Source organism: Castanea sativa, chromosome 7, assembly GCF_040712315.1.
Source record: "Castanea sativa cultivar Marrone di Chiusa Pesio chromosome 7, ASM4071231v1".
In the NCBI taxonomy this organism is placed as follows: Eukaryota; Viridiplantae; Streptophyta; class Magnoliopsida; order Fagales; family Fagaceae; genus Castanea; species Castanea sativa.
Genome location: NC_134019.1, coordinates 30,410,897 through 30,438,359, shown reverse-complemented (window position 1 = coordinate 30,438,359; position 27,463 = coordinate 30,410,897). Strand labels below are relative to the sequence as shown.

General features: G+C 37.9%; 1 long non-coding RNA gene across 6 annotated transcripts; it reads left to right on the top strand.

Moving 5' to 3' along the window:
* Positions 1–27,090, top strand: LOC142642657 (uncharacterized). Of its 6 annotated transcripts, none has more exons than XR_012845705.1 (5): positions 1–238; positions 2,169–2,274; positions 2,357–3,064; positions 3,322–3,407; positions 26,384–27,090. It is a non-coding gene; the product is annotated as an uncharacterized LOC142642657 (long non-coding RNA). The 6 variants fall into 6 exon arrangements; XR_012845704.1 differs by having other exon boundaries at positions 3,322–3,411; XR_012845706.1 differs by lacking the exon at positions 26,384–27,090 and adding an exon at positions 6,744–6,861.
* The last annotated feature ends 373 nt before the right edge of the window (positions 27,091–27,463 follow it).

Genomic DNA, 27,463 nt, shown 5'->3' with positions numbered 1-27,463 from the left:
AACCATTTGATCCCTATTGTCTCACAACCTGTTCATTCTCTCCTATACACTCTCCCTCGCTCTACCATCACTCTCCCTCTACACTCTCCCTCGCCCTCTGTGCACTACCAGTCTCACTCTCCATCAGTCTCACTCTTTGTCAACCTCACTCTGCCATCAATCTCCCTCTACACTCTCCCTCACCTTCTTACTCTCCTTGGTGCTTCCATCAAACCCTCACTGCCGCCGTTGATTACAAGTACATTGCTCTTCTCTCTCTCTTGTTTTGTGCATCACTACTGATCTAGGTTAGCCTTGCATCTCCGTCAGTCTTGCAAATTTTTTTTTTTGTGTGTGTGGGTATTTTGGGCTTTCAATCTTGTGTGTGTGTGTGCACGTGTAGAGAGAAAACAACTCCAACTCCAATCAATGTCTACCTACGTCTTTCTAATTCATTTACAGTTTCCTGTTTATAAGGGGAAAAGCTTGAGAATGTATTTTATTTTCCTATCATATTCTCAATCATTTCATAACTATAGCTTAGTTTTGTTTATGCGATTCTATTTAAGTGAATTGGGTTATATCACTTAACTTCAAAAATGGTGAATCGATTACTCAATTGATTTTCTTCTATACAGATAGTGCCTCTTAATGTCTCTATGCCTATGATTTTATTAACTGTTGAAAACATGGTAAAATGTCGCTAAAATCTAACCCTCTTATTTTAAAATCTAAAATTTTAAACTTGCTACTTACATGAAGTTTATTTTTTTATTACTGCAATGTAGTGAATTATGATTGACTTTGAAGTAGTACTTACTGTTCGCCTTATCATGTAAAGTGAGCATCTATATCTATGGAATTACTGCATTTTGAATTGTATAGGTCTTTATTAGTATCCTTGACGGCAGTGGGCAAGTTGATCATATTCTCAACTACTTGCCCAATGTTTACTAATTATTATGCTTCTTGGAACTCAAAAAGTATAGGGTGATTGGAATTGATTGCGCATGGTGAGCCAAAAGAAGAAAAAGAAAAATGACTAGACTTACTTGCGAGTGACAAACCTAGATTTATAGCTAAAAAGAAAATAAGATAAAGTAGGATTGGACGACATTAATGGGAAGGATGTTAGAGATGGTCATTACCAAAACTCTCAATAAAAGGAATAGTGGAAATGACTTGTGTTTTATTCAAAGATTTTGATATTATATTATACTAGATTTGTTCAAGCATAAAAACAACCTAACTTATTTGTCTTTAGACAGGCTTGCTAGCTGGCAAATCACATTTATTGTAGCTAAAATGGGTGTTGCTAGGAATTAAAAAAAAAAAAAAAATAGGGTTGGGTTTGCTGACTTCATTTTGTGGAAAAGAATACATATAGCCGATCATGACAAGTCTTGTTGAAGATTCATAGCCGACCCCAAAAATATTGGGGCCAAGGCTTTGTTGTTGTTGTTTGCTGACTCCAATTTGTGTTATTTATCTAATCATTACTCTGAACCCAGACAGAGGATAGGGATAGGGAAAGGTAAGAAGGATGGAGCAGTGAGCTCGTGGGTGGGATTCTTGTTGGTGATTACTAATAGTTGGGTCTATCATTTTCTTGAATGCTGTTTTATGGAGCATTGATAAAGTTTATGACTAGATCAGGAGTCTTATGGTCTTCATGTTCCTATCCACAGTGTTAAGTCATGATATATGATACAACGAACCATTAGTATTATAGTTTGAATTGGGCTTGATTCTTACAGTAGTTAATATGTTACATTATATGTTAGAATGGTATTTGCAATGTTAAACTGCTACCGTAAAGGCAGTGTCCTTGAACCTTAGGGAAGTGAGTAATACTTTCCAATCCTAGAATCGAAACTGTTTATTATTGGAATGTTTGAGAAAATTGGAATGTTTTGCTAATAATAATCTCTCTCAGCCAGTAATCATAAAACTCAAGCATACACTTCCTTCTATAATTAATAACAATCATTAATCCTTTGTAGTTCTATATGTCATGTTGTTTTTGTAGTCATGAATTGGCGCATATTAATCAAGTTTGTGTTAATGCGGATCAGTCACAGGTATACATTGGATCATATGCTTAGATGACATGATTTGCTATTGTAATTACATCTTGTCATAGAGTGAATCCTCAATAATTGCTAACAATCTATTTGCTGCCATGTCAGATATGCATGCACTAGATTGAGTAGAGCCTGGACCCAACGATGATACCCAGTGACCCGGTAGGCGGATCATCGGTCAACTCCACTTTGGAGGCGCGCCGCCGACGAGGTATGTAGTTGTATTATTAATACATCTCCATTTTATAATTACCTCGTGTGCACTACCTAACACAATGCTCGTCCGCGTGCAGGAGGTGCTTGGCGTCTTAAAGGTTCGACACCATAAAATGTGTACTGCCGCGGGGTGGGCTAGACCCACGTATCATGCAATACATAGATGCATCAGGTTTGACTAGGTTATTCAAGGTTCCTGATATGGAGGTCGACCACACCTTGATCGCGGCCTTGGTCAAGTGGTGGCGTCCGGAGATGCATACGTTCCACTTACCCCATGGAGAAATGGGTATCAACTTGCAAGATATAGAGGTGATGATGGGAATTTCGGTGGATGGGTTGCCTGTCACTAGGAAGACAGACATGGAATGGAGTGAGGCGTGCCGAGATTTGTTAGGCCATGAACCTCCGCCGCAATTAAGGACTCAAACATGTCTATCCTTGCTAGGGCGAGGATAAGATACAAGTGGCTTGATACATGGTTTGCTGCTCCCCCAGCTACGGACACTGGTGATGAAGTAGTGCAACAACATGCCCGTTACCACCTACTTGTTTGGATGGGGCCCTGTTGTTCATGGACAAGTCAGCGAACCGGGTCTCACTCCTGCCTCTGCAACATTGACCTGGTTCTACGAGTAGCTTTGTAGTGCATCGAAGAAGGATGCGATGCAGATTGGAGGAGCACTGTTGTCGGTGCAGTTGTAGGCCTATTCAAGGTTTCCACGAATATGCCCTGTTGCAAGGCCACCTTTGCTGCCAATGCACTCAGGGCCCCTTGCCATTAGGTATGTTCATCGAGTTCTCGTTATTCGAGCTAAGTGTCTGTTAGGAATAATTATTTATGTGTAATAGTATATTATATTATAATTTTCTCTTTGATATAATAAAAAAATATGCCAAACTAACAAACAAAAGAAACTTATCAATGCTTAGATACTGAAGTATATGGATGTGAAATATAAAGCAAAACTAACGACATTGTTGACAGTTCATCACATGAAAGTTCACTAACGAGCATTTGTCGAAACCCCATGTTTGCTAGGTGGAGCGGGCCAAAGAGCACCGCTGAGAGCATGCCATGCACGTCCTTGCTACGTACCGGACGACACTGTCTACACTACGGGCAGAGTAGGTATTCGGTTAATTTACGTCCTCAATTGCATGACCACATTCTATTGCATGATCACATTTATTTCGCCACAATTTGAGGTTTTTATTTTTGTTTCCCTCAATTGCATGACCACATTTTTATGTGGGCTAGGTGCCGTTTGTTTGCCTAGAAACTGTAGGAAAGAAAAGGAATATTATTTTGCCTGAAAATTTTCAATGTGCACATAAAAGAAAATGTTGACTCACTATTTTTTTATTTATGATAAATTGAGAAACTGCAAATAAAATTAAAATTTTATAGAAATTTCGTTGCTTTATTTTAGCATTATTGAAAGACGGAGAAAGAGAGCCATGCTTCAAGTAAGTGAATCTTTTTGGTGTAGATTATGGAGTGAATTTATTTATTTTTGTTTAGCCCCAAATTAAGAAAAAATTTAGTTCATAAATTAGAAATTTTGTCTAAGATACTGGATTATATATAGTAAATCAATATGCATTCAGGTGTGATTATTGTTTGGTTGGCATGATTGGCACAAGTGTTGCAAAGCCATGCGATCACAAATTTTAGATACAAGTTTCCCAATTTCTTTTCTTGATGTTTAATTGCTAAAAAGGCTTCTTTATTTTTTTGGGTAAGAATTTTTTTTTTTTTTTTTTTATTCTCAACTTAAGATTTCTATTAATACGAAAAGAAGTCATACAGAGAACATCATGCTGCACTTGTGCAGCAATTATAGGTGGGGTATCCTCCACCCACATGACCCTATCTATTACAAATTTGGCATGCCTTGCCATAATGTGAGCCGCAGAGTTTGACCCTCTGCAAACATGAGAAACATTCCATGCTTAAAAACATCGAAGATCCACAATTAAGCCCTCTATGACTTTTTGGATGCTACTCGGTGCTAAGTGATGGTCCCGAATTGAGTTCACCACTATTTGAGAATCACTCTCAATAATGATTCGTTTAAGGCCGAGATCCCAAGCAAGTTGAACCCCCTCTTCTACCGCTTTAGCTTCAATCTCTAATGCACCGAGCAGCAACTCCCATTTTTTATTCATTGCTCCCATAATTAGACCATCTTCATTCCTTATCACCACACCACAAATGCAGCTTCCAAACTCACTAAATAGCACCATCTGTGTTAATTTTAAACCAGTCTTGCCTAGGAGGGGGCCATGGATGAATGGACTTTGAAGGGTGCCTCAACTGTGGTTGATCCTTCTGCTTAATTTCTTCTACATAGTCAGCCACAGACTTGATCAAGTCCTCTTTGTTTTTACATTTCCTCTCATGAGAAACCAAGTTTCTATTACTCAATAAGCTCCACGCAGTCACAGCGAATTTAGTCCAATCAACCTTTGGGTGGGATTCCATTATCTCCCATACAACGTTGATGAACTCGCCCTGTGGGTCTTGCAGCCATGGGAGTTTAATTTTAGTTCCACTCCATACAGCTTTTGCAAACTAGCAGCCCCACAGGACATGGCCCAAAGTCTCGCTTTGACCACATAGAGCACATTGATCTTCACACCCTACTCCCCTACACATAAGCTGATTCTTTGTGGGGAGGATATTTTTGCAAGCTCTCCATATAAAATGCTTTATTTTATTTGGACAACTCAGCTGCCAAATTACCTTCCAGATGGACCTCATCTTTGAACTATCTGAGCTACCACCAATGGCGGGTCGGGAGTTCCTTTCTTTCAACCATTTTTGTGCAACCACATAAGCACTCTTTACTGTAAACATTCTGTATTTGGTCCATGCCCATATGAGAGAATCTTCAGGCAGACGAGAGCTTACCGGGATTCCCAACACAACTTCTGCTTCATGAGGGAGAAAAGAGCGCCTGACCTTAGCAATATCCTAGCATCTTCTATCAGCATCAATCAAATCCGAGACGAGCACTGCTTCTTGATGGGGCAGCCTTGGGCTAAATACTTTGAATGATTCTGGTCTTGGGATCCACTTATCATCCCAGATATTTACCTGTTGTCCATTCCCAATATTCCACCGAGATCCCTTTACAATAATTTCTTTTGCTGCCATTATGCTCCGCCAAGCATAGGAGGGTCTTCGGCCCAGCTGAGCATGTAGGAAAGAAGCATTTGCAAAGTATTTTGCCTTGTACACTCTATGCACCAAAGAATTTGGATTTTTCAAGATTCTCCATCCTTGTTTTGCTAAGAGGGCTAAGTTGAAGGCCTTGAGATCCCTAAAACCCAAGCCCCCCTCAGCCTTTGTCGTACATAATTTCTCCTAAGAAACACAAGCCATTTTCCTCTCCTTCTCCTTCTGCCCCCACCAAAAATTACTCATCAACGAGTTTTGGTCCTTACATAGTGACTCGGGCAACTTGAACACACTCATTGTGTATGTGGGAGTGGCTTGTGCTACGGCTTTGATAAGGGCTTCTCGGCCTGCACTAGACAACAGTTTGCCTTTCCATTTTGGGTAAGAATTTTAATATAAAGTAGGAGCTCTCAAACGTGGGAGCAATACAAGGAAAAAATGCTCACGGAGAAACAAAAAAGAAGAGAAAGGATTTTGAGATTGATTTCTCTGTTTTGATTTAGGCATTTCCCTTGAGAAAATGTAAAAGGTCCTACAATATGCTTCAAAATTTTGCATTGGTGATTGCCAATATGGTGAATGTCTGCAGATTGACTCAACTGGTAAATAATTGTGTCAGGTAGCTTGCTATTGTTTCTATCGTGGAACCCTCACTTGGTAATCTTTGCTGTTAGTGATTCCTGTTGTCTTTTTCGGAAAACATACCTCTTCAAAAGCTTTTAGGTTGAATTACCCTATAGTCTTTAGTGGATGAAAAAGACCAAAATATATGCAGTGTTCAGAGAGTTTGAAATATGTCTAGAATTTCTGAACATAGAGCAATAGATGAAATAATTATAAACAAAAGGTTAAGCAGCAGCTTATACCAGTTTATCTAGTGTTTTTGCTAGTATTAGTATATTGTATCTCTTTTAAGATAGCAGCAAGAATGCCCTCTACCTTCTCAAAATTTGTCGTTTCATCGTGTGGTGGATTTGGTAGTACCTTTGAATCATAGCCTAGCCTTTTTATTTTTAATTTTTTTTTTCATAACCAGTTTTCTGGTTTTGATTTTGCATGACATCCTTGTAGCAAAACTAAGTGCTAAGAGGATAGCCCCACCATTAGTTGTTTGTTAGTTTGTCTTTTCAATTATCTGACTAGTCATTGAAGTGCTTGATTTTGGTGTTTCTTCATCCACTTATTCATTTGTTTTCTACGTATGTGTGTGTATGGCCTTATCCACTATCCACATTAATATGAGAGGTGGGGCACGGTGTTTTATGCATTTGACCCAGGTCTGTCCATGCACGCTTTTCAGAGGACAGTAAAAAAGGTTGCTAGCAGTTCATCGTCCTAAAAATGAAGGGGAAATTGTATATTTTTTATCCTCAATCTTTGTCTTGTTTCACAATCCTTTCTATACTTATAAAGGATAAAACTTATATGCAATAACTTATGTCCTCCAATTAAATTCAGTCACGTAATTGTCTAAGTTAAAGTATCTAAGAATTGTACCCAGCTTTTATCCTACTTTCAAATGTAATAAATAGAAAAGGTTGATGTAGTAAATGAAGTTTATAAAATTGGGGCTACTTTAATGGTGTAAAATGTGAAGTGGCATGAATTTCGTTCATTTGGTCAACATTTTCCTTTTATTAGATAACTAGTTAGGGTAGCACGTGTAAGGCACGTGCTACCTCTTGAGTGAAAAAAATTGAGATAAAACTTATATTTGAAGAAGTATGAAACTATATACATAAAAAAAATATATGTCACATACAAAGTTAGTATAACTATTTAACATATGAATATCTATTTATTTTAATAGTTTCTTAGTATCTATTTGTTAATGATAATATCCACTCACTAAAAACTTTTAACAATGTTAATGAATATTATCATCTTTCAACAATAAGCAACTGAGTTTTACTAGAACATTGTCACAATATTTAAATTTTCATAATAAAAGATGTCGTATGCTACAATTGAACCCTTTCATCAAATACCTTCAACCATACACAATGAAAATTTTTTCATTCATACTTTCTTCTTTATCATTATACATGATCTAGGTACAATGTTTAGCTAGCTTGGTTTTTAATAAACACCCATTTTAGGCAAGAAAATAATAATAAAAATAACAAAAGGCATGTGTCTCGAATTTTCCATTAGATAAATTATAAGTTTCAAAGATTTAAACCTAAAAAGTCAATGTTCTTTAGGTAATAAATAAAATACCTTATATCATCATTTCAACTTTCTAATCATTACTACCATCTAAAACTCAAAATTCGTGAAGAAAATTTTTGGAATTTTAAAATTTAGTGTAAGTATTTTAGATATTACACAATGTAATATTCTAAAAATCATAAACTTTCATTAGGGTTTAATTGAGAGAATAACAATATGACATATTTGCTCTTTTCTAAAACACTAAGGAGAGAATTGCTTTATTTTTAAGTTTGAGGAGGAATTGTGAATTATCTCAAACATAAATGATGAAAGATGTTTTTATCCTAAGTTTTTTCTTGGTATAAAACTATGTGTTTTACTTAAAATTGTACGTAGGGATAAAAATACAATAAAAAAATGATAAAATATAGCCATAAAATTAGTTGTAGGTTTAGGTTACAACCTTACTAAATATCTTTTTATTGGAGGTGAGTTGTAACCTTAGGTTACAACCTTGTTCAATAAAATAAATATTATTACATATTTTGAAAATCTAACAATTGAATATTTTTTACGTTCTTAATACGCATATCAAATTTTGTGTCAATCAAATATTTTTTACTATATGATCTATAAGCTTATATTTTATGCATAATTTTAAACTACAAAACTTGCAACTTAAAAAATTTATTGATGACATAGCTATTGATCTTTAATTTTCTTAAAATTTTGCAAGTATGGAGGATATAAGAATAAGATGTAATCCAATGGTAGATTTATCAAAATTCACCTCCAATAAATTTTTTTTATAATAAAGTTGTAGCTTAAAGCTACAACAAATTTTGTAGCTAAAGTTTGTCCTAAAAAAAAAAAAAAAATATATATATATATATATATATACACACACACACACAAAGTAAACTTAAGAAAATTGTACGTGAAATAATAAATTTGGCTAAACAAAGTTGACTGAACCAAAAATAAATTTCTAGAAGCACAACATAATATTACAACATTTTCGTAATACCATAATTTCGTTATATTTTATTTTGATTAGTAAAGAATTGATACTTTAGTAGTTGCAAAAATATTATGACGACAATAAATTGTCTTAATATTATGTTTATAACATTTTCACAACAAATTATAAATAGTATGTTGTTATAGGTTGTTATTGGTAAGTAAAAATGTAATTTCATTGGTAAGTTTAAATTAAAACCAATAACAATTTAAATCCTATATTTTGTTATGAAAGTGTTGTGAAAAATATTATGAATATCGTACTTTTTTTTACGATACTTTTATTTTTAGCTATGGCTGGTTCCATTATGATATTTTATTATTTTATTTTAACCTATAAGGAATTAACACCTCAACAATTGTGAAAATATTGTAGCAAATTTGTTGTGTTAATATTTTATTTTTTTTAGAGTAACACATATGTATATAAAAGAATAAAAAATAAAAAGCAAGTTCCATAGGCCATTTTACCACCCCCCCCGGAAAAAAAAAAGCAAGTGGAAGCGGAAAGAGTTGAATAAACCAAATTCATTGTTTCTTTGGCATTGACACTTTTTTTTTTTTTGAGTTGCTCATATGTATATAAAAGAATAAAAAAATAAAAAGCAAGTTCCATAGACAATTTTACCTTCAAAAAAAAAAAAAGCAAGTGAAAGCGGAAAGAGTTGGATAACCCAAATTCCCTGTTTCTTTGGCATTGAAACTTTTTATATATAGAAATTTAAAGTAAAGCCAATAACAATTTACTACTATAATTTGTTATGAAAATGTTGTGAAAAATATTGTAGATGTAACACTTCTTTTTCTACACAATACCTTTATTTTTAGTTGTGATTGGTCCAAGTATGATATTTTATTATTTTATTTTGACCTAAAGGACTTAGCACCTCTAACAATTGTGAAAATATTATAATAATTTGTTGTTTCAATAGAGTTGAATAGGCTATATTAACAACAAAAAAGAAAAAAGAAAAGAAAGGCTAGCGAAATAGTGCCACTTGAATAAACCAAATACTCTGTTCCTTTACTCATACACACTTTTTATATATAGAAATTTACCACGTAAAATTTGTTATGAAAATGTTGTAAAAATATTGCTGATGTAATACTTTTTTTCACAATATCTTTATTTTTAGTTATGGTTAGTTCCAGTATGATATTTTATTATTTTATTTTGACATTGTAGGGTCAATGGACCCAGGAATATGTTTGGGGTTGGCCCAAGAGTACTTGTTGGGCTAAAGGCCCAATCTGAGAACACTGAATGGTCCGAGAATGTAAGAATGTCAACTCACAAAGTAATACTAATAGATAAAGAGATGATACCAGAACAAGTACATCCGAGAAAATAGTCCAAGAAAGAATATGTCCTCGACTATATAAAGCCAAGGAATGAGAAGGGCTGGTTAACATCCACAGGCCATATTCTAAAAGATCCTATAAGTAAGGGTAAGCATGGTAAATGTGGAAGATAAGAAGAAAGGCGGTGAAATATCTACGATAAAGCTGTTATCACTGCCCCCGCATCAAATACTCTACAACTGCTTCTCTGGTCACATTAATGGGGAAGTGGTGCCTGAGCATCAGGGTTTAGCCTTACACCTGCCTCCAAAGACTTAAGGGGTGGTGGATGGGACAAGTATCTAAACCAGCAAAATAACCCTGAAGTGGAGGACGATGAGAGAGAAGAGGATGGTACAAAAGGAAGAAGGGACATTCAGGAAAGGGGGGAGGTGAGATCAAAATCTATAATCGTAACCTATCTTTGGAAGAGACAATATAAATTATCCTTGGCTTATGTCCAAGGACTAATTTTGTTATATTATCTTTTCCTTGTGTATAACGTTGGGATTAGGCCCATCATTTTTGTGATCCAACATCCCTAGAAAGTAGATTTCAAACCCACTCTCTACAAATTTCATTGTATTGGGTTTTTTGGGCCTATTCCCTTCTCACTATTGGGTTTGGGTACAAATTGTGACCTTACAATTGGCGCCGTCTGTGGGGATATCTTGTGTTCTAAAAGGTTTAGCATTATGGTAGGCTTAGGTCCACATCGTACGGAGTCAGTGGGGTCCTAGTGGGAGGATCACTCCTTGCATCTTGAGCAAGATAGGGACCGATAGGGTAGTGTGCATACGACGCACACTAGTAGGAGTCATTCACGGGGTGGAGGTAGAATTCCTTATGAGGAAAATGCTAAGGCCATGTAGAAGGAAATTGACCACCTAAAGAAGAAGTTACGCCAGGAAAGGCGAAGGCAAACTCCTTCCTTTTTTGATCTTTATTTTGAAGGCTCTAGGGATGACAGTTACAGACCTAGGTTAAGAACTCCCCTGGATGAGTCTTTCTCTTATAAGGAGGACAATTTCTCTTATAAGGAGGACAATTTGCATGAATGTGAGGGTAAAAAATCTTTTTCCAGGCGCTTGGGAAATGATGCTATAGGTAAGGCATTACATCAAATCTCCAAGTCACCCTTCACGCACAGAGTGGAAGAAGGGAAGCTTCCTTGGCGCTTCACACAACTAGCATTCACCATTTATAATGGTTGAACAGATCCTGTGAAGCATGTGAGTCATTTCAATCAGATGATGACAATGTATTCTAAGAATGAAACTTTAGTATGCAAAGTCTTCCCTTCCAGCCTAGGACCTGTGGTGATGAGGTGGTTTGATGGCCTGAGGGCAAGTTCTATCAATTCCTTCAAGGAACTTACTAGGGCATTTAGTTCTCATTTCATCACATGCAGTAAGGTTCCTCGGCCTTTAGATTCGTTATTATCGATGGCCATGAGAGAAGGGGAAATCCTGAAAACATACTCAGACAGAAACTGGGAGATGTTCAATGAGATTGATGGGGACTTTGATGATGTGGCGATAAGGACCTTTAAGGTTAGCCTACCTGCACAGCATGACTTGAGGAAATCTTTGTCCAAAAATCCTGTAAGGAGTGTACGTCGGCTCATGGATCGCATTGATGAATATAAAAAAGTTGAGGAAGATTAACAGCAAGGTAAGGGAAAGGCAAAGGTTATCCCTCAGGAGATGAGGGATTTCAGGTCAAACAGATACAACAACAACAGGCCCGGGAGAGATTTTGCTGGGCAAACTGGCCCTACCACTTCTTAAGTGGTTAATACCGTCTTTAGGGTACCAGTGCATCAGTTGTTGGAGAAATTCAGGAATGAACCATACTTCAAGTGGCCCAATAAGATGGCAGGGGACCCCATGAGGCGCAATCATAACCTTCATTGCCAGTATCACGAAGAGAGGGGTCATACCACTGAGGGCAGCACTTCATCAAGGCTCCTTTGGGTACGATCAATGTTATTTTTGCTACATCTGGAAGAACTGGCTGTCATCCTTCCAAGGTAATGTCCATAGCTCGAAGCCTAGCCAAGGATTCTAGGTCTGAGTCGAAAAGGATTAAAGGGAATATCCTACCAATTTTAGGTTTCTCAGAAGAGGACAAGATCAGGACTAACCAACCACATGATGATGCTTTGGTGGTTATGCTGAGGTAGGGGCTACGATGTGAGGAGGGTAATGGTTGATTAGGGTAGTGGTGCAGATATCATGTACCCTGACTTGTTCAAAAGGCTAAACTTAAAGCTTGAGGATCTTACGACTTATGATTCGCCCTTAATAAGCTTTGAGGGGAAGGTTGTCATACCAAAGAGGCAAATTAGGTTGCCTATGCAATCAGGCCTAGAAGTAGTAAACGTGGATTTCATTGTGGTAGACGCCTATTCTCCCTACACGGCCATTGTGGCAAGACCTTGGTTGCATGCTCTGTGTATCATGTCCTCAACTCTACATGTCAAAGTCAAATTCCCATCTAGGGATCAGATCGAGAAACTATTTGGGAGTTAATCTATGGCTAGATAGTGCATGGCAGCTGCAATTCTGCATCAGCCTGGGTCGGAGTCCTCAGCCTCGGCTGAGGGAGGGCCATAACAATCAACGTCTTTGGCCACGCCCAGGGTACTAGCGGTAGAAGAACCTGCATGTGAAGAATTAGAGAAGGTTCTTATAGATGACGACCCTGAAAAATTCTTTTAGGTGGGAGTTCAATTGCCACCTGAAGAGAAAGCGGAGCTGGTTATGTTTTTGAAGAAGAATGTAGATGTATTTGCATGGAATGCTTATGAAGCCCCTGGGATTGACCCTAGTTTCATTTGTCACCATTTGAATGTCAATCTGGCTGTGGTGCCGAGGAGGCAACCACCTCGGTGATCATCCAAAAAGCATTCTGAGGCCATCAAAGAAGAGGTACTCAAGCTCAAAAAGACTGGTACTATCAGAGAGGTGTTCTATCCTAAATGGTTTGCTCATACAGTGGTAATGAAGAAGGAGAATGGAAAGTGGAGGGTATGTGTAGACTTCACAGACTTGAGCTTGTCCAAAAGATTCTTTCCCAATGCCTCATATAAATCAGTTGGTGGATGCTATTGTTGGGCATCTTCGGATGAGTTTTTTAGATGTTTTTCAAGGTTATCACCAAATACTTTTGGCTTTGGGTGATCAGGAGAAGACAGCCTTTGTCACTCCCACAGGAAATTATCATTATAAGGTGATGCCCTTTGGTTTGAAGAATGCAGGAGCTACTTATTAGAGGATGATGACTAGAATGTTTGAGCCACAGTTGGGAAAGACTATTGAAGTGTATGTGGATGACATTGTGGTGAAGTGTAAAATGGTTTCTGTTCATTTGGAAGACCTAAATGATACTTTTCAGACGCTAAGGAGGTACAAGTTACGCCTTAATGCTTCCAAGTACTCCTTTGGCATGGGATCTGGTAAATTTCTTCATTATATGGTAACTCATCGGGGGATTGAAGTTAACCCTGTGCAAGTCAAGACGATTAGTGGCTTACAGCTACCTCGGAATCATAAAGAGGTTCAGAGCTTGACAGGGATGACTGTTGCCCTCAATCGGTTTATTTCTCGGTCCGTAGATAGGTGCATGCCTTTCTTCCAGTTGCTGAATAAGTGGATGGGATTTGAATGGATCGAGAAGTGTGCTTTAGCTTTTCAACAGCTTAAGGAGTATCTTTCGTGACCACCCATTATGTCTCGGCCAGAGATTGATGAGGTTTTGTTCACATATATTGTTGTGGCTAGTCATGCTGTTAGCTTGGTTCTGATATGAGTTGATAACGAGGTGCAAAAGCCAGTTTATTACGTGAGAAAATCTTTACATGAGACTGAGGTGCATTATTTACCATTGGAAAAAGCGATTCTAGCAGTGGTGCATGCTACACGTAAGCTTCCCCATTATTGCCAATCTCATACAGTCATCATTTTAACTCAACTTTCCCTTAAGTCTATACTTCAGAATGCTGACTGTACAGGAAGGATTACAAAATGGGGTACCATCTTAGGGGCTTTTAATGTCAAATACATGCCTCGCACCTCCATAAAGGGCCAGGTCCTTGCTGACTTGGTGGCAGAGTTTGTTGAACCTTCATTAGAAGAGAATGCTAAAAGGTTAGACATGGATGAAAAATCAGTTAGCATGGTTTCGTGCAAGGAACCTTTGATATGGAAAGTGTATGTTGATAGAGCAGCGAATCAAAGAGGATCTGGTGTGGGGCTAGTTTTGGTGTCCCCTGAGGGAATTACTTTTGAGAAATCCTTGAGACTGGGGTTCTCGGCCACCAACAATAAGACAGAGTATGAAGCTTTACTGGTCGGAATGGATATGGTTCAGAAAATGGGTGGAAAAACAGTGCAAATATTCTCAGATTCACAATTAGTGGTGGGCCAGGTGGATGGAAAGTTAGAGGCTAGAGATCCGAGAATGCAAGACTACCTAACCCAGGCCAGGTATTTACAATCAAAATTTAAATCTTTTAGCTTGTTGCATATCTCCAGAAGTATGAATACCCTTGCTGACTCCCTAGCTACCTTGGGACATCCTCGGCACAAGGCCTACCTCGGGTCATCCTTATAGAAGATCTGTGTAAACCCGATGGAACGAATAGTGGCACCATTCGGATTCATCAAATTAGGGTAGGACCCAGTTAGATGGATCCTATAGTGTCATTCCTTAAAAATGATATCTTGCCTGAGGAGAAATCTGAGGCAGATAAGGTACGCAATAAGGCACCTTGGTTTTGGCTGTCCGAGGACTAGAAGTTGTACAAACGCTCTTTTTTATGACCATATTTACTGTGTATACACCCTAAAGCAACGGAGCTACTTTTGAAAGAGTTACATGAAGGGATTTGCAAGAGTCATACAGGAAGAAGGTCTTTGTCTCATAGAGCTCTTACACAAGGGTATTGGTGGCCTAATATGCGGAGAGAGGCATAGGATTATGCAAAGAAATGTGACCAATGTCAGAGATTTGCTCCCAACATCCATCTACCAGGGGGTGTCCTTAATCCTCTGTCTAGTCTTTGGCCTTTTGCTCAATGGAGCTTAGACATTGTAGGACATTTCCCAAAAGCAAAAGGGAATAGGAGGTGGCTGCTTGTTGGAACAGACTATTTCACTAAATGGGTTGAAGTTGAGCCCTTATCAAGCATTAGGGACGTGGATGCGAAGAAGTTTGTCTGGAAAAACATTGTTACCAGGTTTGGAATTCCTCATACGCTTATTTTAGATAACGGCCTACAGTTTTATAGTAAGGCCTTCAGAAGGTATTGTTGTGATCTAGGCATTATGAATAGATAGTCCACTCTAACTTACCTATAAGGGAATGGGCAAGCCGAGGCTGTCAATAAAGTTATAGTTAATGGGCTTAAGAGGAGATTGGATGATGCTAAAGGAAGATGGGTGGAAGAATTGCCACATATTTTGTGGACGTATCGAACTACACCTCGAAGATCCACTGTGGAGACACCCTTCTCTATGACCTATGGAGCCGAGGTTGTGATTCCTCTGGAAACTAGATTTCCGACATTGAGGACAAGCTCTTTCATCCCAAGCAGTAATGACAATTTATTGGAAAAAAGCTTAGACCTAGTTGAGGAACAACGAGAAAATGTCATGGTACAACTAGCTTATTATCAGCATAAACTCAAGTAGGGATATGATTCCCATGTGAAACTAAGGCCACTAGCACCTGGAGACTTGGTATTGAGGAAAGTTTTGGGTACTGCTAAAAACTCGATATGGGAAAAATTAGAACCTAACTGGAAAGGACCTTATCGTATCACTTCGGTAGCTGGTATAAGGGCATATTATCTTGAAGATTTAGATGAAAGGGTTGTACAATGTCCCTGGAATGTAAACAACCTACGAAGGTATTATTATTAATGAAAGGCATTTCTGCCATTTTATTTTTGTTGACATTGTATTGCGTTGGTAATTATGTTTCTAAGTATCAACCTGAAACTTGGTCATACTTGGATCCTCGGATCACATACCTTATATAAATTGATATTTATTTAAATGTTGAATAGAACCTTAGTTATGTCTGGTCCTCAGATTATCTACTCTGGGGAAAGTAACATGTCAGTTCATTTTTCTAAGTATCAAACTAAAACTTGGTCATGCCTGGATTCTCGGACCACATACTTTGTATAAATTGATATTTAATTAAGTGTTGAACAGAAACTTAGTTATGTCTAGTCCTCATATCGTCTACTCTAGGGAAATTAACACTTCAGTTCATTTTTCTAAGTATCAAACTGAAACTTGGTCATGCTTGGATCCTCGGACCACATATCTTGTATAAATTGATATTTAATTAAGTGTTGAACGGAACCTTAGTTATGTCTGGTCTTCGGATCATCTACTTTGGGAAAATTGACACTTCAAATTTTTTTTTTCTGAAGTATCAAACTGAGACTTGGTGATGCCTGGCTCTTCGGACTATAAACCGTGTACAAATTGATATTTTATTAAGTGTTGAACAGAACCTTAGTTATGTCTGGTCCTCGAATCATCTACTTTGGAGAAATTGACACTTCAATTCTTTTTTCTAAACTATCAAAATGAGACTTGGTGATGCCTGGCTCTTCGGACTATAAACCTTGTACAAATTGATATTTTATTAAATGTTGAACAGAACCTTAGTTATGTCTGGTTCTCGAATCATCTACTTTGGAGAAATTGATACTTCAATTCTTTTTTCTAAACTATCAAAATGAGACTTGGTGATGCCTGGCTCCTCGGACCACAAACCTTGTACAAATTGATATTTTATTAAGTGTTAAACAAAACTTTAGCTATGTCTGATCCTCGGATCATCTACTTTGGGAAAATTAACACTTCATTTCATTTTTCTAGGTATCGAACTAAAACTTGGTCATACTGGGCTCCTCGGACTCCATACCTTGTATATACCGATGTTTTATTAAATATCGGTTAGAATCTAATTATGTCTGATCTTGGGACAATCTATTCTTGGATCAACTTATATCTGACTCCTCAAACCACATGTCTTATGAAATATTTGATTATATTTTCCATTTTGGTTGCATATCTTAAAGAATCCCAAAATGATGAATAACTGGGGGTTCATGAGCATCACTTAAAACATTTGCAAGTATGTTAAACGTGTTTATTTTCTGGTTCATGCCATTTTGGTTGCATATCTTAAAGAATCCCAAAACGATGAATAACTGGGGGTTCATGAGCATCACTTAAAGCATTTGCAAGTATGTTAAACATGTTTATTTTCTGGTTCATGCCTTGCCTTTAATATATATATATATATATATATATATATATATATATATATATATATATATATATATATATAAGGAAACGTCAAACACGTAAAGTAAATAACTTAATATCTTCATTAATTTAAAGTCTATTGGAAAGACAATTTGTTTACAAAGCATCAAGCTACATCAAATAACAAGAAACCTAAGCTAGAGTGAAGAAAAGACAAGCAGCAATCATGGCTTCAGCTTTAACTTCAAATGGCCTTTAGGATCTTTCAGAAGCTAGATTGGAGCTAAGGAGTCAACAGCTATCCCTTTTCCTTTCGGATCTTCCTCTGTGGTTATGGGAATTGCCGCTAAGGCGAGCTCCTTTGTTTCATCGGTCTTTTTGTCCTTGGAAGATTCCTTGGGATCACTTAAAGGCTATGTATCCTCATGTGCCACCCCATCTACCGGTTCAATATGTTTAAGAAGCTGACTTTCTGTGGAAGCAGGGTCTTCAACTATATCACCTTGTCTTACCTCTACCCCTTGAATGATAGCATCATCCTTAGGTTTGGTAGGGGCAGAGGCTCGGATGGCTAGGTGGAAGTAGACATTTTTTGTCTTCCAAAGGGTGGAAGAGGCATCAATCCCAACTTGGGAAAGTGCCTCATTCCATACTTGAAGGCAGTAATGCCTACATACCTCAGAGACTTGAGCTTTGAAATTTGCAATGGTCTCTGCCATGCCGACCTCATAGCCATCTTGCCCAGCTTGATCCCTTGCCTTCTCAGCCTTCTCTTTGGCTTTGGTAGCCTCTTCTTTGGCTTAGATGGCCTCCTCCTTTGCCCTCTCAGATTCCTTTAAATTATTCTTGAGGTCCTCAATCAGCTTCTTTGCTGCGGCATAGTCCTCGTCAGCTTGTTTAAGCTGCAGTCTTTGGGTCTCAACCTGCCTTTTAGCTACTTTTAAAGCAGCCTCAGAGCTCAACTTTTCACTCTCAGCTTTGTTCAAGCTGGCCGTGAGCTCTTGTAATTTTTTTACCTTTATATCAAGGATCCTCTAGGCATTGCTGGACCTTAATTCTTCAGCCTTGAAGGCTTTATATGTGCTAATAGCAATCTCCTCAACCCTGCAAGCAAACTGGACAGCCTATACACAAGAGATAGTAAAGCAAGAAAGCACAGTTAAAACTTGTAAGTGTAACAGAAACAGATGTAAACAACGGTTGAATGGGACTCTTACCATAGCAAGCTCCTTCTTTAATGTCATGAAGACATTCTGGTCCTTCATTTACCTGAGCTCACCCATGTCCTCGGGCAATAAGAGGGCTTGCTCCAAAGCATCTGCTATACAGGCAGTTATTCCTGTGTCAGAATTCGTAATGGATGCATCGACGGTAACCGCATGTTCATCCATGGTCATTGGGGGAGCCCAAATTGGGGCAGTTACAGGTGCATGAGTCTCTACCTGTTTTTCTGACTTCGTCTGCATCGTGCGAGCCTGCTTTCCTCCTTTTTTGGGCTCCAACTCCTTGGGAAAGGAGTCTTTCCCTCCCTCAAGCACATCCTTCCCCTTCTGCTGATCCTTTTTTCTCTTGTGATCAACTTGGTCAGTGCATTGGGATTGGGCAGGAGAAGGAAAAGGGAGTTTAGGCTGAGAGGTTTTCTCGGGGCCTTTATCTTTTGTCTTAGTTTGAGCTACCTTTGGAAGCTCTTGGGTCCCCACTTGGGCTTCTAGCATATCTTTAAGACTTTACTTAGGTTTGCGCTGAATTCCCATTATGTCAGATTGTTGAGTGTCTTCTTGTGAAGGATTTAAGGAGGATGTGCCGAAGACAACAACTCGATCTTCAGGGGAAGGGGGTCAATTGAAAACTTCAAACTCGTCCTCGAAATCTAACACTTCCACAATTTCTTCTACTTCCTTTACACTGGGTTGGGAGGAGGTTGTTTCACTAGTTGTGTGTTGTGTTGGAAGAGGAATTAGAGGAATGCCGTCTGGTATGGGCTGTATGGGCTGTGTGACAAGGGTGCCTTGAGGAGTAGGAACTCCCTCAGGTAACAAAAATCCCTCGGTAGCAACGCTTATCCGGTGTAAGCGTGGATCATTCGCTTTGATCATGCACTTCGGCACTTGAAAAGCTTTGGATATAGGATTGTAGCTGAGGATTAAATGAGCTGCTCAGAGTTGGTTGTTTGTGTGCACAAACACTTCAGCCTTTAATATTCTGTCTAATCTTGCGAAATCAACGAGATGGGGGTGGCGAACAGCTGCGTGGGGGTCTGCAAAATCGTTGAGAAGAAAAACAAGGTTAGAACAAATATATGCTTTTATATAAACCTAGGTATAAAAAGAATGGTTGTGAATAGTTGAACCAGATCCAGAACTTCACCTAGTTCCCCCTCCCTTGTCGGACAGGGGACACCGTAGCGCCAATCCCCTGATATGATTAGAAAGTCCTTTTTCATAACCTTGTTGGATTCAGGGAGGCATTGAATTAGTCTAACTTTTGGGTACCTAGATTTTAGGTAATAACCCTGTCCTGTTAGGTGGTGGAGGTTATAAACCCAGTTCACGTCATGATGGGTGAGTCCTAGGTCACTCTTTTAATTTAGTGCATCTATGGAACCCAGAATCCTAAAATATTTAGGGTGCATTGGGTAGGGGCTAATCTAAAAGCCCTAAGGTAATCCCTAGTAGCAGTCCCCATTGGGATTTTCATCCCTCCTTCTATGAACGCTATCATCGGGATTACTACCTCTCCTATTCGTCTTTTTTCATGCCACTCCCCTTCCTTACAGTATGTAACAGACACCCCCGGTGGAATTCTATATTTAGCCTTAAATTGTTCTATTTTTTTCATTCGAATCTACTAGGGATGCAAATCTACCCATTTGTGGGAGCAAGGTATGGGTATGGTGGAAGAACTAAGAAGATAGATGAGCCGAGGATAAAGAAACACAAGAGAAAGAAAGAAGAAAAAAGATGATAAAAGAGAGAGTCTGGGAGAACTTACTTTAAAAAAGACAAAGTCACCTCGGCCTAATTCTTGGTAAAATGTGAAGGCGTGTGTAGATCACAAAGGGTAGCAGATACGTTATACGAGTGTTGTAATGTGTAAGAGGGTTTGAATTGTTAATATTTATATCAGTGGGAGTTATGAAGTGGGAAAATTTCCTCCTATGTTCCAATGCAACCCTCAACCGTTGGATGTACGTCATATCACTGAGCATGGGGGACAGAGAAACGTTAGAATTTAATTTGGAGACGCCCCGCATGACGAAATGTCAAGAATGTGCAATGGGTAGTTCAAAAGTCATCATCCCTGTCAGCAAAGATGTGTGATTTACACAAGTTAACGGTGACAAATGTCAAGATCATTTTTTCCTCTCGAGGTAGCAAAAATGAGAATCTCGAGGGCTATTGTAGGGCCAATGGGCCCAGGAATATGTTTGGGGTTGGTCCAAGAGTACTTGTTGGGCTAAAGGCCCAATCCGAGGACACTGAATGATCCAAGGATGTAAGAATATCAAATCACAAAGCAATACTAATAGATAAAGAGGTGATACCTGAACAAGTACATCCGAAAAAATTGTCTGAGGAAGAATATGTCCTCGGCTTTACAAAGCCGATGAATGAGAAGGGCTAGTTAACGTCCACATGCCATATTCTAGAAGATCCTATAGGTAAGGGTTAGCATGGTAAATGTGGAAGATAAGAAGAAGGGCGGTGAAATATATATGATAAATTTGTTACCACCGCTCTCACATTAAATGCTCTGCAACTGTTTCTTTGGCCGCATTAATGGGGAAGTGATGCCTGAGCATTAATGGGGAAGTGATGCCTGAACATCAGGGTTTAGCCTTACACTTGCCTCCAAAGACTTAAGGGGTGGTGGATGGGACAAGTATCTAAACTAGCAATTTAACCCTAACGTAGAGGACGATGAGAGAAAGGAGGATGGTATAAAAGGAAGAAGGGACATTCAGGAGAGGGGGGAGGTGAGATCAAAATCTATAATCATAACCTATCTTTGGAAGAGATTAGAAGAGATAATATAAATTATCCTTGGCTTATGTCCGAGGACTAATTTTGCCATATAAACTTTTCCTTGTGTATAACGTTGGGATTAGGCCCATCATTTTTGTGATCCAACATCCTTAGAAACTAGATTTCAAACCCACTTTACAAATTTCATTATATTGGGCTTTTTGGGCCTATTCCTTTCTCACTATTGGGTTTGGGTACAAATTGTGACCTTACAGATATATAAGAAATTTACACCTCAACAATTGTGAAAATATTGTGACAATTTATTGTGTTAATATTGTATTATTATCATATAAGCAAGTAAAAAAAGTAAAAATAAAAAAGGAGGAGGCAAGTATAATTTTATAAGAGTGGGATTGAATAAACGAAAGTACTGTCGATTGGTATGTTTATATTAGAATAACAATTTATTATGTAAGATCTATTATGAAAATATTGTGAAAATGTTATAGATGTAGTATGTTTATTTTTACAATACCTTTATTTTTATTTATGGTTGCTTTTATTATGATATTTTATTATTTTATTTTAACCTATAAGAAATTTATACCTCAACAATTGTGAATAAACAAAAGCACTGTAGCACAAATACTGTAGCGTGTAGATAGAGGCATGAAAGAAACGGTGAGTTTTGGGCAGTGATTAACTAAACCAAAAATTCACTGTATATAGTTAGTAGATGATAATGAAATTTTTCAAAACAATTTTGAAAGAGAAACAGCCTAAATTATAAAAATAGTTTTAAAACAAATAAAAAATATTGGAAGATTGATGACTAAATATGCAATTTAACCAAAAATAAACCATTTACTGATGACTTCCAACTTTCTAGAAGTTGGAGCAAGCAATTGGGCCTTTAAAATTGATGAGAGTTCGAGCCCATTGACTTGAGTTGACTCACTCAACTCTGTATGCATTAGGACATGAGCTACTTCTCTCTCTAGCATATTTTCAAATGGGGGAGGCATATGTACCCCCTCAATGAATTGATAACAACTTACCAAGAAATGCATTGATTCATTAGAAGTGACATCCAAATAGTAAATAGAATTTGCCATATATAATAGCAAATTCTACAATGTCTCATGATAAGGTAGGGTAATCTGGCCACAAAATGACATAAAAAATGGATAATTGGTGGAACTCTGATTATAGAAAAATGAAGTTAATATCAACAAGTAAATTTAAAGTACCTCTATTCAACAAGCCGACATTGCTTCAACAATTCAACTGTCCCATCCATTTGCTCTCTCTGTGTATAATAATTTTAGAAAATGACACCACCAAATTGATGGGTCCCTTGTGATATATAATATCTGCTTTAGCTAAACTAGACTTGATTGGATGACTTGCTTTTCAGCCACAGAGAGCATAAATGCCCGCATATTTCGTAAAAAGAAAGGTTAGTGATAAGGTGAGAGACTTAGCAACCAACTGCATTAAGTAGAACTAGAAGAAGACTTTACTCCAAATATGGTAGTTTTCTTTATTATCCTCCTATCTGTTGGGACAGCATTAAGAGCATCTATAGCAGTTGTTGCAAAAAAAAATGTCATTTTGACACATCAAAAACTTACTTTATTATTTTATCACATCATTTTACAACATCTCATTTATAAGATGTTTTATCATTCAATTCTATATATTAAAATAATATTTACTACACATTAAAATAATATATTCTCCTCCCTATTATCATCAACAATAGCAACAGCAACAACAACGACAACGCCAATCAACAACAGCAACAACAGCAACAACACCAACAACACTAGCAAATTCCAAATCCAAAAACCTCAAAAAAAGAGGGAAAAAAAAAACTCAACCAACCAACAAACCAGAGATAAAAAAACGCCGACCCAAACTCAACCAACAATCGACCTAAAACCCCAGCCCAATCGACCCACAACCCACAGAACGTCGATCCAAAACGCCGACCCAAAACCCACATCGAAATCCATCCCAAATCTCACACCCACAACCCGATTAAGAGAGATCTGAAGGTCGGCGGTGAGGGCTGTGGATTTCAGTGGCGAGCTGTGGAGAATGAGGCAGCAAGATCGGTGGCGAGCTGTGGAGAATGAGGCGGCGAGATTAGCGACGAGGACTGGCAAGATCGGCGGCGAGGACTGGAAAGTGAGGCGGCGAGATCGGCGGCAACTTTCTTGAAAGTGATCTTGAGCAACTTTCTTAATCAGGGAGGGGAGGGAAAAGATAGAGAGTGACAGAGAGAGAAGAGATGAGATAGAGTCGACGAAGAGACCAAGAGAGATATTAGTGGAAGAGGAGAGAGAAAAACGCAATAAAATAATAATTTTTGAGATTTGCAATTGTTGTTCATATCGTGGCAAATTGCAACGGTACTGTAGATATGTGGTATAGTTTTTGAGATTTGCAACATCTGATAAAACTCCGTTTTTGTGTTTGATGTGTCAAATGTGCCAAATATTTGGCATTTGGCACATCTGCTGCGGATGCTCTAAGTGATGGTTTTTAGTAACCTACAACTACAAAGCCTCTTTGGTCTTAGGAATGCTGGTGAATAAAAGTGAATTTACACCCTTTCAAGCTTCAACTATCAATTGACCTGCTTTTCTTCTAGCCCAAAAAACAAAACTGCTATTTTAACCCTTAATTGTAGTATCATGCATGTAGTACTAAATTTGCATATTCTTTCTCTTCCTCCATCTTTTATAGCATCCCATTGGGTAAAATCTAATAAAAATGTTTAAAAAAAAAAAAAAGAACATTGCATGTTACTGTTCACCCAAAACTCATAAAACACTCTTCCATCAACACATACTATTTTGACCCTTAATTGTAATATCATGCATGTAGTATTAAATTTGCATATTCTTTCTCTTCCTCAATTTTTTTTTTAAAAAATATATATATTATTTTAACAGGATGAATTCGAAAAAAAAAAAAAAAAAGAATGAAATGTGGGGTATGTTGTTTTAGTGATAATGTAAAATAGATAAAGTGTGTTTCAATGATGCAAAATTGCATATATTTGAAAAGAGGCCAATGCGGGTGCTCCTATATAATCCTCACCAAGAGCTTCCTTTCTAGGTTGGTTATGCTTTTATTGAAGCCTTCTGGTTCATTTAGGATCTATGCTTGGTATTGATGCATCTTTAGATTAATTTGAACCATGGTGCTGATTGTCATCAAGTTTTGTATTGGTGAATGCTGCCTTTAAGTTCTACTCCTGCACCCTAAATAACCTATTAACAATAGAAAACAAAATAGGGAAGGAATTGACTGAAGTTAGAGAATTGAATATGGTGATTCAAGGTGATTAGTGAATGAGCTTCATAACCTTTAGATGTTAGAAGTTAAACCATGAATAGAACAAGAAACAAAGCAAGATAAACCCTAGAAATAACATCTACGTTTTCTAAACGAAATCATTCTTAAGGTAGGAGAGGGCAATTTCACTCTTAAGCTACTGGAATTTTATTATAGTTAATCTCGCTATCTATTGATTATTGAACACATAAAATACATTTATATAGCCTATTTGCCAATAGTACTTCTAGAAGGAATCGGATTGCTAAATAACCTTTACCTAGAAAGACTTGGTTCCCACCTTTTTTAACATAAAAGTTGCAGATTGATTAACATTAGGTTGTTTAATGATTTGATTATGGAAGTTCGTTATACCTTTTCTGTTTTTGGTTTGTTTTGTTTTCCTGTGGGACAAGAGGAGCAAGTTTCCCTATTCTAATAATTCTATGCTTTTGTCAATGGCCTCCAAGAAAAAGGACTACTAATTAGTTTTTGTATCTTATATATCACATTTATAATTTCCTAATATTGAGGTCTCCTCAATGATTGGTTCTGCACAACTTCATCTCTGATATGTCTACTTGCTATGCTTGAAAAGCCTGTATTGAGTGTGAAATTTATATGCAACTTGTACATGACTCGGTTAACTAGTTCACATAATCACTAAACTAACAAACCACTTATGCATATTGTATGGGAGCCATACACGCATACACTGGGCTCCTTGCCTACGTATTGCACTGCCGAGCAGCATATTTGAAGGGCCGAGGTGCCATTGATATACTTTTGGATAGTGGAGAGGCATCATCCCGAGCTGGTCTTCTGTCAGTTTGGGATGAAGCAACCGATTCCAGGGATCGTGGATACGTCGACCGACCTTTATAGGATATCCCTCTAGGGTAAATGGGATAGGGACTGGGTAGTTGAACATGTTGTCCATATTCAACAATGGGCCAACCGAGGGCAACTTGTTCGCGCTGCCCCTCCCCTAGATGGTGATACGACGTACCTTATTGACTACATAAGGTGGTACAATCGCAGCACAAGGTGGTTCATAACACTAGAGTCTGTATATTGGGAAATTATTGTGAGGCAACAATCGCTTTCCCTTTGTTGAAACCATTGGTTGATTAAATATCTTCAGCAAGTTTATCATGCATGCAAAACTTCACAATAATTATTGCCGTTAAATCTCTATGAATTTATCTTTCATTATATTTTAAAGTAAACAAATATTGTGATTTAAGTTCTTCATAAATAAGTGAATTTGTAGTATCCAAATTGGAAATCACCTTGATATCTGTAATATCCAAAAATTACATTATGGGAAAAAGCTATCAAGTACTATAATTTTCTAAAAGTTACCGTAAATGTAACTTGAATGCAATTCCTATCAAAAATTTGTCTTGCCTTATATTAAAAAGTTGTAAGGATACATCCTTGCTTGGGATTTAAGGAAGACATTGGAAAGAACTTGGAATTACTTAACTCTTGAGAAAGCATATGAATTGTAAGGTTCAGCTTTTATGTTTTTCCACTTGTATGTTTCGAATGTTGTTAACCATGATGCTTACACACACCTTCGGTTTGATGTATGTAGAGGTCTAAGGAGAGAACTAGATTAAAGTAATTTCATTTTGGACATTCTAATTTATTTTGGCTCAAAAGGTAGTTTTGTTATTTGTAACATCATTTGTGGTACCCATAATAGCTTAAAGCTGCGTCCATACCCCCTATTATAGTTTTGCATCATACCTGCATTCCTGCTTTTATGACGCCCTTGTTTTGCAGGTTTGGTTGACGCTTAGGTCTTTACAGAGGTGCGACCGAGGTTCCAACATGTACAATGACCTTAAGCTGACACTAGAGGTTGTCGAGGAGTTAGGCCGACTTATATTGGCGGATGCGCTCGTGGAAGCATCCGACATTGGTACACTGGCCCTGAGTCACGACGGGCGAAGTGGTGGGTCTCGAAGGCATGGACACTGTGGAAGTGGTTGAGCTGGCCGCAGCCTACAACCAATCCAAAACCTATCTACGAGGAAGGGGATGACTCAGGTGCAGAAGAGTCATGGCTTGAGGGTGATTGGGTATTGTCTAACGACGGCGGTGGGACACCGCAATGCACATCTGATGTTGGTGCTGGGCCATCCCACACTGTCGGTCATGAGGACACTGTTCCAGCCCAAACTACGTCTCGAGGTGCTAGCACGGACTATAAGGACCCTTCCTGTATGTCACCCCCAGATTTCAGTGGATCTACCCATAATGGTGGATGCATATTTGTCCCCATACCAAGCATGCCCACCCCACCTTTAGTGCATATGGAGCCCACCATAGGACCTTCATCTCCAATTTTAGGACATATGTAAATCATGTTAGGAACATATGTCAATATTTTATGTAATTGGTTAATCCTTTGACAAAACGCACTTTACTTGTAATTGAGTAGATTTAGGATGTGTTTAATACTTCAAGAAATAAGGTTTCAAGCTCAAGTGTTAAAGCCACGCAAGTCTATCGAGGCTTAAAAAGGTATTTCAGCTCGAAGCTCGACAGCTGCTTGATAGATAGGGTATCTATCGAGAATTATGAAAATCAGATTTTCAGTTCTGATTTTATTCCAATCCGTGAATATGTGTTTGGGCTTTCTTTTCTCACAACCCTAAACATATATAAGAATTATTTTAAGAGCCCATCATAGAGAGCACAATTGCACAAGCATGAAGCAAAGTGTTGTTCATGAAAATTGTGACTAGAAACCTAGTTTGCCCTAGTTCATCTTGAAGAAGCTACTGTGTTTGTACACCATAGGGTTTTGTGACCAAGCAACTTCGTGATCTTCATCATGTTGATGAATTGAAGAACTTT